Source organism: Hevea brasiliensis, chromosome 9 (assembly GCF_030052815.1).
Source record: "Hevea brasiliensis isolate MT/VB/25A 57/8 chromosome 9, ASM3005281v1, whole genome shotgun sequence".
Taxonomy (NCBI): Eukaryota; Viridiplantae; Streptophyta; class Magnoliopsida; order Malpighiales; family Euphorbiaceae; genus Hevea; species Hevea brasiliensis.
In genome coordinates this window covers 61,970,905-61,976,518 of record NC_079501.1, presented here as the reverse complement: position 1 = coordinate 61,976,518, position 5,614 = coordinate 61,970,905, and positions in this window count along the sequence as shown.

The window sequence follows — 5,614 nt, the reverse complement described above, 5'->3', positions numbered from 1 at the left end:
GAAGGTGATCAAGAAGTATTGCCCAATATTGAAGAACTCCAAATTGATGAATCACATCATGATGACCTACCTCAAGAATGGAGATATCATAGAGATCATCCAAAGGAGGACGTAATTGATAGCCCTTCACAAAAGATGATAACAAGAGCTAAACTTCAAAAATACTTTAGTAATGTTGCATTTGTTTCTCAACTTGAACCAAAGTCGTATGATGAAGCTCAAAGTGATGAGAGTTGGATTCTTACTATGTAAGAAGAACTCAATCAATTTGAGAGAAATAAAGTATGGAAACTTGTTCCTAAGCCTAGAAATCATTCTATCATCAGTACTAAGTGGGTTTTTAGGACAAAATGGATGATAAAGGGCATGTTATTAGAAATAAGGCTAGATTAGTAGCTCAAGGATATAATCAAACGGAAGGTATTGATTTTGATGAGACTTTTACTTCGTTCGCTAGAATTAAAGCTATTAGAATGTTGTGTGCATTTACATGTTATAAAAATTTTATGCTATATCAAATGGATATTAAGAGTGCATTCTTGAATGGTTATATAGATGAAGAAGTTTATGTTGAACAACGACCAGGTTTTGAAAACTATGAATTTCCTAATCATGTTTACAAACTCCCTAAGGCCATATATGAATTGAAGCAAGCCCCTAGAGCTTGGCATGAGAGGCTTAGTAAGTTTCTTTTAAATAATGGTTTTCAAAGAGGAAAAGTAGACAACACACTCTTCACTAAGACACACAAACATGATATGCTTATTATTAAAATTTATGTTGATGACATTATTTTTGGTGCTACTAATGCTTCTCTATGCAAAATCTTCTCTAAGATGATGCAAAATGAATTTGAGATAAGCATGATGGGTGAACTTATCTTTTTCCTTAGACTACAAATTAAGCAACTTAATGGTGGCATCTTCATTAATCAATGCAAGTACATCAAAGATATGCTAAAAAAATTCAAGATGGATGATTTGAAGAGTATTGGAACTCCTATGAGCTCCACCATCAAGTTGGAAAAGGATGAAAAAGGCAAAGATGTTGATCAAAAGCTATTTAGAGGTATGATTGGCTCACTTTTACATTTAACTGCATCCAGACCCAATGTTTGTGTGCTCAGTTTCAATCATGTCCCAAGGAATCTCATTTAATTGCTGTTAAAAGGTGTAACACCCCTATATGCATAGCCTGGTATATTTCACTATTCCGGTGACTAGTATCGATCTAGACAATTAAGGGGATTAGAATCACATCTAAGACAACTAGATCAGGCCTAAACTCAAATAATTAGTAATTGCCAAATAGTTAAGTATAAAGAAGAAAAACAAAGCATAAAAAGTTAAATGAGCTGGGAGTTACTACGATGGGTGACCTTCTTGGGAAATGACTGGAAGGTCAGTCTTAACTCAAATTTCAAACTGAAAAATATGACACCACGATCCTTATGACTATTGTGAACACGGTGGAAAAGAGAAAATCACGAAAAAGAGTTGTTAAGCAGGTCAAATAATTAGGTCAGGAATACAGAAGAAATAACGAATAACTTGCAAACCGAATTGAACCGACGAGGGGCGATCTGGTCAATTCACCCCTAGAGCTAACTTCTGACCTAACTATCCAATAAAATCGGAGAAAAGAAAATTCAGGATCAAGAATTAAATTAAAGAACTAATGGAAAAATAAATGCAAAAGAAAAAGAAAAAGAAAAAAAAAGTTTATTTACATCATGCTTACATCATTATTATGACATCATAAAGGTTATTTTGATATTTCTCTACATAATTGACCAAGTCAATTTTTGTTTAAATAAAACGTAAACATAAAATTGGAAAAAATAAATTACTCTTTTTCTTCCCTAGTTGGCCGCCTTTCGTCTCTCTCTCCACCATTGTATAGCCACCATGAAAGCTTGAATCCAAGCTTGATTTCAACCACTTAACCCTACTTGGACCCCAAACTAATCCATAAAAACTTGTTAGATCAACTTGAGAAAGCTTTAGAAGAAGGAAAGAAAAGAAGAAAAGGAAGAAAGTGAAGATTGAACTTCAAAGTTTAAGGTTAGTGGTTTGAATTGAAAATTTATGTTTAATACTTATGTTTTTAGCATAAGTAGCTTAGATCTAAACTTAAAATCAAAAGAAAACAATTGCTGGGGGATCAAAGAAGAATTTTGGTCAGCTTATGTTAGGATTTGAAATGAATGATTTTAATGTGTTTAATTGGTTGTTTAGGTTGAATGAAGTATGTAGACATTGCATATGCATTTTGAATGCATTAGATTTGAACTTTATATAATTAGGGTTTTGAGCATGTGAAAAATTAGAAAAATAAGAATTGGTCAATTGATGTAGTTGACCTTACTTGAGTTGAGAAATAGTCAATTGTGACCATTTGTGGTGTGTGTGAATTGTTAGAACTAAGTTTCAATTCGGATTGGTTAGCATCAGTATGCTAATAGCTTGACCTAGGTCCTTTTCAGGGACCAAAAAAAAAAAATTACCAATCCAATTGGTGTAAGGCCAATTGGAAATGAAACTAGACACAAAATGGACCATTTTTCATTCAGGAATCATGCACAAAAAATGACCATATCTTAGTGAACAATTAGGCCAAATCCGGATTTGGGCACACTACCCTGTATAAAATGACCAAATGAACAGTAGTTATTTAAATGACCATAACTTGGGCTAAGAAGGTCCAAATGACCTGAATTTTATACCGATAGAAATTTAAGACATAGCCCTACAACTTTCATGAAGAAAACAACCCAAATTTTGACCATAACCTCCCCAAAAAGTCACCTGCAATTAGCTCACCAAAACTGCCAGTATCCAAAAAATGCCCAGAATTCTGGGTAACACCAAATCTGGCCAGCCTTAGAAAAATAGGCATAACTTGGGCTACAAAACTCTAAATGTAGTGATTAAAAAATGGAATTAAAGCTAAGATAATAAGGAACAATTTTGATGAAGGACACTTAGCCAAATTCTCACAGAAACCAGACCAATGGAATAGTAGAAAACAGGGGACCAAAACTGAAAAATTGTAATTTCTCTTAGGAGACTTAGAAATTGAATTGGCAATCAATGCCAACAAAATCGACACCCAAAATGTGGTATATGGGTGTAATTAGAACTAATAAACCTATTAAGTATAGAAAAGTCAATATTTTGACTTAAATAGTACCATGAATAGTGCCACCATACACAAAAATGTGAAAAAACCTGAAATTTATAAATCGTAATAGGTAGGATAAGTCTGCAAAGAAATTGTTGAAATTTAAGTATTAGAAATGAATACTGAAGCACTTTAAATTTATATGTTTCAATTGGAAAGGGATCTTCGAAGGAGAAACGAAAGTTTGAGTATATTAAGTCGACAAAAGAGGTTTGTGCACAACTAGTTTTAAATTGCTAATGTTTTGCATATCTAATTAGAGTAAATGATTTTATGTTCTTTATTTATTATGTTTACCAATTATTAAATTTATTTTAATGATTATTGAAATGTGTTATAGTATAAATGAGTTTAGTTGTGGGAAAATGATTTAGTTATGATTTTATTTTAGATATGAATTGAATAAGTTCAGTTTTGGAAATTTATTAATGAAATGGGATTTGCATGGAAAAATACAAATTTATGTTTAGAATTGTGATGAGCATAAAAATTATTGGATATTGAAATTGACTTTGAATTGAATTGTGTTGTGATTTATGCTCGCAAAAAGGACAAAAAAATTTATGATATTGTTTTATATCTCACTATAGAGGCTTGACTAGGTTATTACCTGTCTCCCTCATTTGTTGAGGAGACAATGAAGTTAGCTTTGTTTTGTTTTGAATATCATGGTATGTGCACAGGCATAGATTCTCCTCTTATTAGAGGTTAGATTTTAGTTTTTTTGTTGGCCCTTTCGGAAGTTTCATTACTGTGTTATGTACTGTGCATGATGATTTGACCTCCCCGACCATAGGGAGTTAGAATCCCGATTCGACCTCCCCGACCATAGGGAGTTAGAATCACCCCGAAGATGGCCTTTTCGGATTAGTCTTGCAGAGTTAGTGAGATAAATAATAGTTTTTAAATAATAAAGAATTGTGATTTCAATTAGGATTTATGTATATTTGATTTTATTGAAATTAAAATTTGTTTTCATAAATTACTGGAATTACTGTAAATATTCAGTTATGATTTGATAAATTGAAATTCTTGAGCAGAGTCATTTTAAGGAATGATTTATTTTATTGACAATGAATTTTTTGATTTTTGAAATTTTGATTGAATTTCAAGATTTTCAAATTCTTTGCTAAAATTTTGGTAAGGTATTGTATATCATGTTTTAAATCATGATTGTGCACCACTGAGTTCACCACTCAGCTATAGCTTTGTATATTGTCGCAGGTGAAAGTAAAGATATAGCAGCTGAGTGAGATTGCTGGTAGCTGCGCCTTGAAGACTCATTGGGATTAAGTTCGGGTATATTAGAGGTATACCCTTGTACATTAGATTTTGATGTATGCATGTAATTATATATATGTAAATTGTTTGAGCAGTTGTACAAAAACTCTTGTAATATTATTTTGGTATGTAATGAAATGCATATTATTGTAATGTTCAAACTTATTTTTGAATTTTATAATGAATGTAAATTATTCTTTAGTGGAATATGAATGAAGTTATTTAATGTTATTTTTGAAGACAATTGAATTGAGAATTGTTTTGAATTATGGAGTTGGGAGAAATGATGTTGATTTGTGTTGTGGTAGTGGTTGATTTTGATGAAATGAAATATTAGAAGTGTGTTTCTTTTTAGGTTTTGAAGAACTGTTTTCTCAAAATACAGCCTGTACTCTGCCAAAATTTTTATAAAAATTACGGTAGTTTTAAATAGCCAAAAATCTAATTTGTGACTTAATGTCAATTAAAAGTTTTAATATTTGTGAAAAGAATTTACCCACTAGCTTAAAAATGAATAGAAATTGTTTAAAATCTCTTGTAGTATATTTAATGGGTCAATGGTAGATGAAATACGATAATTCATTAAGTGTACTACGGGATCATATTATGCCTTACGGAGGAGTAAGGTGTGACATGTTTTAGTGGTATCAGAGCAATGGTTTTAAAGTAAATTTTGAACTGTGAATTTGTAATATTTTGTCAGAAATTACAACTACTCAAATGTTTGACACATATAGTACATTTACATCATAAATATTAACTGATGGAGAGAAATCTCCTTTTGTAGGTTGTCCCGGAAAAGAAGATTTTGTGAATAGAAATGGAGGAGAGAGATAAACCAGTAGAACAACCAGTTATAGTTGAGGCACAAGGGGAGGCCTTAGCTCCTCAGGGTATTGAAAATTCGACTATACCAGTTCCACTGGTATAAATTACCGCACAAATGGCCCAGCAAATAGTCACTTTCTTTAACAAATGGCTGATCATCTGTCAGCCCAAGCCCAAGCACAAACCTAACCCCTGCAAGAGCTGCATGAAAAAGGAAAAAGTGGGGAATGGACTGGCCAAAGTTTTAACAGTAATTTGGGAAAAAGGAAGAACACTGGAGAGCCTAGTGGTTATGGATCTGACAGAGGCGAATCTTCAAGGC